The sequence below is a fragment of the Myotis yumanensis genome, unplaced genomic scaffold (genome assembly GCF_028538775.1).
Source record: "Myotis yumanensis isolate MYYU_CA2020_CCGP unplaced genomic scaffold, mMyoYum1.0.hap1 SCAF_6, whole genome shotgun sequence".
Lineage (NCBI taxonomy): Eukaryota > Metazoa > Chordata > Mammalia > Chiroptera > Vespertilionidae > Myotis > Myotis yumanensis.
The window spans coordinates 80165608-80176340 of NW_027223757.1; the positions used below are offsets into that span (position 1 = coordinate 80165608).

The window sequence follows — 10733 nt, forward strand, 5'->3', positions numbered from 1 at the left end:
AAAAAATACTTATGCATTGGTTAGCATAACAATGAATCCGGATTTAGTGTTCACTGTAATAAGCTTTAGAGAGAGTGACACTGATAGAGTACTTTGAAAAAACAAAAAGATGATCATTACATCCTTACCTTACTTCTCTGTTAAAAAAGATGCATTATCTTATGGCTTCTGTGAACCCACTAAAGCCACTGTGACCATTTAATTTTATAAAATGCCCCCATAAATTCTATATAACCTAGGAAAGGATAGAGGAATTAAACTACCTAAGAATCCACAGTCTTGGTAGATTTGCACTGAGAAAGTTGCAAACCTCTGTTGAAAGATCAAGTCCCAAATCTCACCTAAAGAGTACCTGTCTAGTTAGGTATATTAGAATTAGATTTAAGATCTCTGTACCATTTACTAGTGACTGTGTGGAAGGATTTAAAATTGACTATGGATATACTAAGCTCTAACATTCTTAGCAGTGTACCAAAGAAGACTCCTAAAATAAAGGAAACATATTGAATTAGGGCAAATAATGTCACACGCTTCTTTTTTCTACCATACTTTCCGCAGGAAATTCTATTATTTCCTAGTGTTCATGAGCTTGATCTCCACTCCTCTGTCAAGATCGACATCATTCAAAATTGACATACATTTTTTAAATTGTTACTTGAATGACAATTGGGTAAATTTCCAAAGGCCTTCTTCACTATTAAACCTAAAAGCCATGGCAAAAAGTAAACCTAAACGTAAAAATATAGGCTACTCAGGTAAGTAGTAAGTGTTTCCTATGAGCCAACCCTTATTGACTATCAAATTGTAGAATCTCCTAAAATAAACCTTAATTCTTTAAACAATGTCCTTTGAATTTTAAGCTGCTAAGGGTTCATCTGTATTTCCTTACATCAAATATACTTCTGTCTCATTCAACATGATGATCTTTTCTCCTTTTTGGTCTCTAAAGACTGGAGTTCCCCAGAACTTAGTTCTCCCCTCCTGTCCTATTTTTCTAGTCACATTGTCATGATCTTGTCCAGTTGTATCTGTCACCATCTCAATGCCAAACACTCTAACATGAAAATCTCCTGTCAAGGTTATTCAATGCATTCCAGACTTATAGATGTAAATCCATTGGACATATTTACTAATTAGAAGATAAACTAAATCAGCATGTCTAAAAGAAAAATTCTGATAATCCCTCCAAAACTTGTTCTCCCTTGGCCTACTTCATCTTACTTAATGGCTCTGCATCCCTCCTGTGGCTTTGACTGACTGATTCCTACTTATTCTCTCATAACCTCATCTAACCCCGCAGGAAATACTACTGAAACACCTCTAAAATAGATCCCTAAAAATGACTTCTTGTTGCAGTTAAATACCTCATATTTTCTTCAATTAGGAATAGTGTGAACAAAATAAAGATGTTACTTTTTATTGTATACATTATCAGAATTGAGCATATAAAAAATAACATACATTCAGGTCCTAAGAGCCACTATTGTTCACTAACTATGCATCAATATTTAATATTAGAAGAATAAAAATAACTGTTTATAAACAGACTTAATTGGAAAGTAATATTCAAGCCATGAAATTACTAAAAACTAATTAGTGAGTTACTGGTATTTGTCCTCAAATCATGCCCCAATCATGTAGTATATATATTCAGTCCATAAAACTGTCTCTTGCCTCTTAGAATCAGATCCTGTGTGAAGGATTCCTAAGGCTTAGGGTTTAATTCTGTTGGTTTCACATGTGCCAAGAGTGTCATAATAAATTTCACTTTATAGCTTGATGAACCAAACTGTTCTGACAACCCTTTGCATCTTTATTCACAGAGGGATTAGACTTAGGCTCTTATCCAAGTCTCATTTAGAAATTACATATCTCTTCTAAAATAACTCATCCAAATTTGTTGCACACACACCTTCCTGTATCTTGGTAAGACACAGAAATACCTAGTCTCGTACTCCAAAAACTTACTTTTCAAAAGGAAAACAGGGGTCAATTAATCAGTGGCTATTTAGGGGACCTGAAAAATTACTTTATATTGTTTCATTATTGGCATTTTTGGATCTGTTTTTTATTCTTCCTGGAGGGGAAATGTTATTAAAAGAAAAAACAGAAAAAAGGAATATTCACTCTTTATTTCTGCTTAATGAAAGAACATATCAAGGATACAGCAGGTTTGTATTGTTAAGTAATTCCTGAAATGTAGGTTATGAAGCCCTGGGAAATTGATCTAAAGAGATCACAAAATGTATATGCAGACCAAATGCATTTTATAATAGCAATAATACATTCTGAACATATAATCTTTCATGATTATGCCATTTCAAATCAGGAAAACACAGAAATGCATAATGTTACTTGCTGTGAACATTTTGAGTGCCTAAGAGTTGACCACAAACTCAAAAATTTGAGAGGAAGCAACTAATTCAATTAATGACAATCTATTGTCATTTCTAAGACAGGCTTTTTACTGATGACTTTGATATTTAGTTCAGAGTCTCTTCTTACCACAAGTGTTGTCATCATCCTGAGACTTTCTTATCACCATCTGTTCTTTCAACATGTTTATATTCTTGGCTTTAATAATCAAGACCATCACTCTGTTTCAGCCACAAGTAAATTAGTATCACTCAAAAATGTTAACTCAAAAAGACACAACAAAAGAGAAAATTATTCCATGTTCATGCATTGGAAGAATCAACATATTTAAAAGGGTCATATTACCCAAAGCAATAGACAGATTTAGTGCAATCCCCATCAAAATCTCAAATGGCATTTTTTAAAGAAATAGAACAAAAAAAATCATCAGATGCGTATGGGACCACAAAAGACGCTGAGTAGCCAAAGCAATCCTGAGAAAAAGAGAACAAAGCTGGAGGCATCACACTATTGGACTTCAAATTATATTACAGAGCTCTGACAATAAAAACAGCATACTATTGGCAGAAAAGTAGACATAGAGACCAATGCAATGGAATTTAGAGCCCAGAAATAAAATCACACATTTATGGGTAGATAATTTTCAACAAAGGAGCCAGAAACAAACAATGGGAAAAAGAAAGCCTCTTTCAGTAAAAGGTGCTGTGGAAATTGAAAATCCACATGCAAAAGAATGAAACTAGATTACAGTTTGTCTCCTTGTACCAAAAAATATTCCAAAATGTATCAAAGACCTGAATATAAGATCTGAAACAATAAATTACATAGAAGAAAACACAGGTACTAAACTTATGGACCTTGGTCACAGAGAATATTTTATGAACTTAACCCCACAGACAAGGGAAGTACAAGCAAAAAAAAAAAAAAAATGAAAGGGACTATATCTTCTGCACAGCAAAAGAAACCACCAATAAAACAAAGAGGAAGCGGACCCAGTAGGAGATGGTATTTGAGAATAATAACTCCCACAAAGGTCTGATATCCAAAAATATATAAAGAACTCATAAAACTCAACACCAAACAAACAACCCACCCAGTTAAAAAGTGGGCAGAGGGCCTGAGCAGACCCTCTCCCAAGAAGACATATGAGTGGCTAACAGATATATGAAAAGATGTTCAACCTCACAGCAGTTACAAAATTGCAAATCAAAACTACAATGAGATACCACTTCACACCTATTAGAGGGGCCATTATCAACAAGACCAGTAATAAGTGTTAGACAGGTTCTGGAAAAATGGGACCCCTCATCCACTGCTGGTGGGAATGTAGATTGGTGCAGCCACTATGGAAAGCAGTAATTCCTCAAAAAATTAAGAACAGAGTTACCATATGACCCAGCAATCCCTCTCCTGGATATATACCCGAAAAAAATTGAAACTATGTTTATTCACAAAGATAGATATATGCACCCCTCTGTTCACTGCAGCATTATTCACGGTGGCCAAGACATGGAGACAACCAAAGTGTCCTGAAATAGAGGATTGGATAAAGAAGATGTGGTACATATATACAATGGAATACTACTTAGCCATCAGAAAAGACAAAATACTGCCATTTGTGACAACATGGATGGACCTTGAGAACATTATGCTGAGTGAAATTAGTCAGTCAGAAAAAGCTTAGAATCATATGAATCACTCATATGTGAGATATAAAACTGAAACTCGTAAACACAAACAGCAGTGTGGTGATTGCCAGAGGGAAGGGGGTCTGAATGTGTAGGGGGTGAAGGGGCCTGATATATGGTGGCAGAAGATGATTTGACTTTGGACAGTGAGCACACAGTACTGTAGGGAGCAGCTCTAGGGTCAAGCCTTGGGCTGACCTATGGCAGGGCCACAAACAAGTCCCAGCCTGGAGGGCAGAGCTCTCCTAGCATAATTAAGCCTGACCTTGTAGCCCTCCCTAATTCCTAAGTAGCTAATGGGCTGTGGGAGGTGCAGCAAGTGTTGCCAAAACAAGAACATTTGTATACATGTTAATCTACCCTTGTTTTAATCAGACTGTAAAATAAAGCATCGGCTTGCAGGCTGGGTTTTTTTGTGTCCTCATCCAGGCATGGGAGATCCACCGAGCCCCAGCTGCATTCTCTTCTCTGTCTTTTCTTCAATCCTTCACTGCCCCTCCTCAGGTTCATCCTTGGCCGTGCGGCACACAATGCAACATACAGATCTTGTGTTATAGAAATGTATGCTTGAAACCTATATGATCCTATTAAGTAATGTTACCCCAATAAATTTTATTTTTACAAAGGTTAAATTCAAACAATAGTTTTTGACACAATATCTTTTCTTTCTTGTTGTTTCCATAAGTATATTATTGTATATTCATGCGCCTCCACTAGCTCCCTCCAACAGCCAGTATGTCACCATCCAGCATAAATTTGAAGTGTTGGATGCTCAAAATTGGTGGCAGCAGCTGAACTTGATGATCACAGCCATGTTAAACTGCAAAATGCTGAAAATGATTATATTAATGCCAGCTTAGTTGACACAGAAGAGACGCAAAGGACTTACATCTTAACATTGGGTCCACTTCCTAATACAGGTTGTCATTGCTGGCTCATGGTTTGGCAGCAAGAGACAGAAAGTGGATGTCATGCTAAACCAAGTTGTGCAGAAAGGAAAAAGTTAAAGGTACACTTTACTGGCTAACAAAAGAAGACTGAGGGATACTGTTTAAAGAAACAGGATTCAGTGTGACATTCTTGTCAGAAGATGTGAAGTCACAGTATACAGTACATCTACTACAATTAGCAAACATCAGTAAGTCCTGGCTGTGTAGTTCAGCTGGTTAGAGCACAGAGGCCAGGCCAAGTTCATGGGTTTGATCCCCAGTCAGAGCACATTTAAGAATCAACCAATGAATACATAAAATAAGTGGAACAACAAATTGATGTTTCTCTCTCTCTCTAAAAATCGATTTAAATATATATATATATATATATATATATATATATATATATATATATATATATATATATCAATAGAGGTGAAGCCAGAACAATATCTCATCCTCATTATGCCATCTGGTGAGATTTTGGATCCCTGAATCACCAGTTTCATTTCTCTGTTTCCTATTTAAAGTGAGAGAATATGGGCCTGCCGTGATTCACTGCAGTGCAGGCATCAGCAGTCAGACACCCTTTCTCTAGCAGAGATCTGTCTTGTTCTGATGGAAAAAGGAGAGGATATTGTTCTCCCCAACCTGGTAACGCACTCTCTCGTTCATTTGGGTGCTCTCTGCCCAGAGGAAGGTGACCTTTCGGGTTTAGCAGCAACCTAGCCCCATAGACCTGGCAGGCTCCACAGGACTAAACTTTAATATGAAACAAAAACTCTGGACACTGGCCTTTGCTTTGGCCTTGATGAAGACAAGGTGGACTTTTTCCACGGCAGGATGGACAGAGATGGAACACTGGGAACCCAGGAGGGGCACCCCTTTAATTTTGCATCATAAATAAATTGTCTTGCCACACCACGAGAAAGAGAGAAGAGAAGAGAAGAGAAGAGAAGAGGAGAAGAGAAGAGAAGAGAAGAGAAAAGAGAAGAGAAGAGAAGAGAAGAAAAATGAGATGATATGAACATTAAAACAACTGTTACTGAATATGAGAAAATATCAAATGGGACTTTTTCAGTCACCTAATCAACTCAGATTTTCATACATCACTGTAACAGAAAGAGCAAAGTTTACAAAGGGGATTCAAATATACAGAAATGGTGGAAAGAACTTTCTAAAGAAAAGCCTTTATGTCCTGCTTTGGATTATTCACCAATCAAAATAATGACTGAAAATACAGTGGGATCAGGATAGGCCTCAAAGAAGAAACACTGACAGGTAACAGGGACACAGAACTATCCTCCAAAAATGCAAGAGACTATGGAGAATAGTGAGAGTGCTCTATGGAAACAAATTCAAGAAGACAGAAAAACTAACACAGCACAGAAGGTGCGGCAGATGAAACAGAGGCCTACTGAGACCAAAAGAAAAACATGGTTTATTGAAATGAGACTGAATGAAAAAGAAAAAGGTGGTTATGCCGGAAACCTATTCTCACTAAGATGGGGTTTGTGTCAGTCATGTTGGTTGGCACTTTTGTTGGCTGGACACTGTTGTTTTTTTTTCCAGCAAAATGTCCTATAAGTAAAACAATCTTGCCCAGCAAGCTTCTGCACTAATAGCTGATAGTGTTGCATTCATCACAGGGGGTTTTCTGTTAGCAAACTCCTCATACCCCCAAAATGGAGCAGAATAGACACCAACCGATAAATGATATATTCAGTCCTCAGCCCAACAACCCAGGCGCTGTCCCCAAATTGTAAACAGCGATCTAAATTAAAGACTTTAATGCCTGTTAAAAACTGATACATACATGTTAAGCATAATATTTACAACTGTATTCATACATGTTAAGTATAATATTTCACCTGACCAGATTGAGAAATATCTCACAGGATTTGTTTTTGAGGCTATCTGGATTTTAACCTGCACTTGATACAAGCAACAAATATCATGGTTTTATCTACATTATTACTGAAAAGAAAATGACCTTGAAAATAATGCAGATAATGTATAATGTACTATTGCATGAGCATTGGTAATCAGGGTAAATATCTATAATAATAAAGCATAATATGCTAATTAGCCCGGACAGCCGAACCACCTTCCGGACATCCTTCTAGATGTCCTTCCAGACAAAGCCAGGGCTGTGAGGGCCAAGCCCCTTGTACAAATTTTGGGCATCGGACCTCTAGTATTTTTAAGTACCTATTTAATAGTACTTCTATAGTGAAATGTACTTTAAGAGCTCAATTTGAAACATCTGTTACCATAAAAAAAAAAAAGAAAAATTAAGAAAAACAAACACAAGAGAGTAGGGACCCTAAAACTTTAAAAGATATGTTGGCATTCAGTGAGCCATAGGAGAGACTGGGAGAACCCTGGGGAAATATTCTAGACTGCCTAGGGGCAGCCTGCTTGGTTCAAGAACAGAATCACAAACCTCATCCCAATAAAGCAGCTATACTTAATGGCTTTTTTTTTTTAATGTTCATTAGTTGTCTTCTGTTGAAAAATGTTCCCTGCATTTCTTCTATAGACCAATATACATCCTCTTCTAATTATCTTTTATTCTTTGATAAAAATAAAATGTGGATAATAGATGGCACCAATGATCTGTTTGATAAAAGCCATGAGCAGTGTGATCAGGGAGTTTGTGAATTTTCAAATATCATTTCTTCTGGGAAACTCCCTTATTTTCTAGTAAAATAATCCACCCTCTATACACTTAAAACAAGATCTTTATTCTACGATTGCTACTTTTATCATATCTTACATTTTTTCTTGATTTGTTTCTACCTCACACTTACATTATAGTTTCCTTTTATTTCTAAAATGCTATTTTTATGGATAAAAATAACATACTTTGTCCAGATCTCCCCTGAACTCTACTTATTTCTACTATCTAAGAGAAAGCTGGAATTTACCAGAATAAATATTGAAGCAGCCAATTAATATGAATGTCTATTCTAATATAAAAAATAGAAGGGTCTAGTTTGTTTTGAAAAAAACTTTGGAGGCACAGCAAAGCATTTTGATGAGGAAACTATCTGAACCACTGTTCTCTATTTCATTTCATCTGAATCTTACCCACCTAGGTGTCTGTCACTGGTAATAAATACATGCCCACAGCTGGTCCAAGCTCATCAGTACCATATCTCTCAGAACAAAACAAAACAGGGGAGAAGCAAGAGTTTGATTCTTTTGACCTCACTGCGTGGGTCTTCAATATGCAAACACATATCAGCTTGCAGCTAGATCCATTTTGTGTAGTTAGTGTATTGATTTAAAGTTTTGGGCTATGAATATTGTCAGGCAGAAAAGAAGTCTCCATTTCTCCAGTTCCACACTGTTCTTTCACTACACTGATGTGCTTTACTCATCTTTTCATCTGTCTTGTTAGCATGGGAACCCCTGACTTGGTGATTGGGTGTGTTTATTTATTTACAAGTTTGAATTAGATGTGCTTGGTTTTGCTTTTGTTCTAACGATCTTGGCAGACACTTTCTGCCACCCTAGAGTATAATAAAATTTCTGGCCTGAAACTTAAGCAACAAACACAGGGAAACCCAGCACTCTCTGCTTAAAGTGTCGCTTTCCAAAAGGAGGGCTAGAGTGTGGCAAAAACAGATGCAGAACTCTGTGTTTTGAAAATAACCTGGCAGCATAGAGAAAATATAAAATTATTTTCTGCCTTCCCAATAAGAAATGTTTAAAATGTAAAACCTAAAATCATTTAACCTAAAATAGCCTGGGTGGGGCTTCTGGCTATGCACATCCTGCTGACCTAATAGAGAAGCATCCACCTGATTTGGTAAAACATCAAATGTTGACAGTGTGATGTGTGATTCATTTACTCTCACCTCTCTAATCACCGCCGAGCATCTAAGGGCAGAAAAATTGACAATACATGAGCATGTCAATGAACTGCTTTCTCTTTTCTATTTAACCCGAAACAATCATCAATTCACCACATAATAAACTTGAATCAGGGAAACCAGAAGAGAAACAGAACGCCTCTGTGGGCGTTCTTTCCCTCCACAGAGGAGAGAATCTGTACATTACCGTATTTCCAGCACATACTGAGAAACACAGAATGTGCATCGAGAGCCCTTTAAAAGCAGTATGATTATCTGGATTTTCTGGAGTTAGTTGGCCTTCCCTTCCATGGTGTGCAGAGGGGACTGACCAAGTGGTAGGTGAATTCCAGGCCGCCTTCTGGAGCAAAGAAAGTACAGCTCAAGGGAGCCACCTGCTGCCAGAGGGACATCCAGGGCAGAGGAAACTGAATAAAATTAGCAGCCATTAATATTTTTGTCAGTTCACACAAAAATACTGCTGGGGCTGTGTTAAGAAACACTAATCAAATAACATAAATAATAAGGAGGATTTAAGCTCTTTGAGCTACTTCTGCCCCTTAGCATTGTGTGTGTGTGTGTGTGTGTGTGTGTGTGTGTGTGTGTGAGACACTTACCAAAAGCATCACTTCCTGAGTAAGAAATGAGTGGAAGAGTCCTAAATTCTATATTTTGGTTCTAGACTCTATTTCCTTTTCATGCTATTATAGAAAGCTTCCAGTGGCTGTCAGCCCAGGAGAAAATACAAAACAAAAAACACCACAAAAAAACCCAGAAAGTAAAATGTCTACCCCAAAACAAAGGGTTTGAAAGTTTGGCCAGTATAATAGCATTGGCAGGCTAAACGTGGAATGGAGACCAATTTTATCCACATTGCTAATAGCTCCTATTTGTAGAATGCTCTATATTTCAGATCCAGGATCACATGTAATTTTCACAACAATGAGTTTTCTCTGTGTATCTTAAGAATCTGAAGCACACAAAGGAGGACTAACTCGTTCATGGTCTATTGTTACTTGCAGCCAGATCACGACTGGCATGCAAGGCTCCTGACATTTGCTCAGGTGTGTGAGTATATCACCACGTCTACCAGATTCTTTGCAATTAAATATCCACTCACCGCATTTGTGGGTACAGTGATGTCAAGAAATGAATTCAGATGAGTAGTACACAGCCCTACAAAAAGGGAGCCCCCCCACCCCTTGCCAATCCTGCCTAGGCGGGGTGGTCCAGTGGTTGAGCATCAACCTATGAACCAGGAGGTCAAGGTTCAATTCCCAGTTAGGACACATACTCAGGTTGGAGGCTCGATCCTCAGTGCAGGGCAAGCAGAAGGCAGCTGATCACTGTTTCTCTCTCATCATTGATGTTTCTCTCTCTCTCTCTCTCCCTTTCTCTCTCTCTCTCCTCTCTCTCCCTCCCTCCCTCCCTCCCTCTCCCTCCCCTCTCCCTCTCTCCCCTCCCCCTTCCTCTCTGAAATAAAAAAAACATTTTTTTTAAAGGAGCCCCATGAACCTTGGGGTGGTAAGGACCTATGGATATGTTACACAAAGCTGAGTTCAAATTTAGGTTTACTTTTTACGTATTTACTATGAGATTTTCTCTGAGGGATTTAAACTTTGTGAACATGTGTTTTCTAAGTTGTAAAAGAAATAAATAATAGTAAGGATTATTTTAAGGATTCCATAAATATACGTTAAAAGGTTTTGCTTAAGTGGCTGGCACATATTGTTACTAGTAAATAAATAACTATAATGTCATAAAAAGAAATGAGAAGCACCAAGAGGTGCTCTCAATACTATCGACATTTTCCACACAAAAGTAATATTATGGAAATATTTATACTATATATGACCCCTGCTCAGAAACACGGACTTTCA

At 37.5% G+C, this 10733-nt stretch overlaps 1 pseudogene; it reads left to right on the plus strand.

Moving 5' to 3' along the window:
* The first annotated feature begins 712 nt into the window (after window positions 1-712).
* LOC139012912 (tyrosine-protein phosphatase non-receptor type 2-like) lies at window positions 713-9906 on the plus strand (annotated as a pseudogene).
* Window positions 9907-10733: the final 827 nt, after the last annotated feature.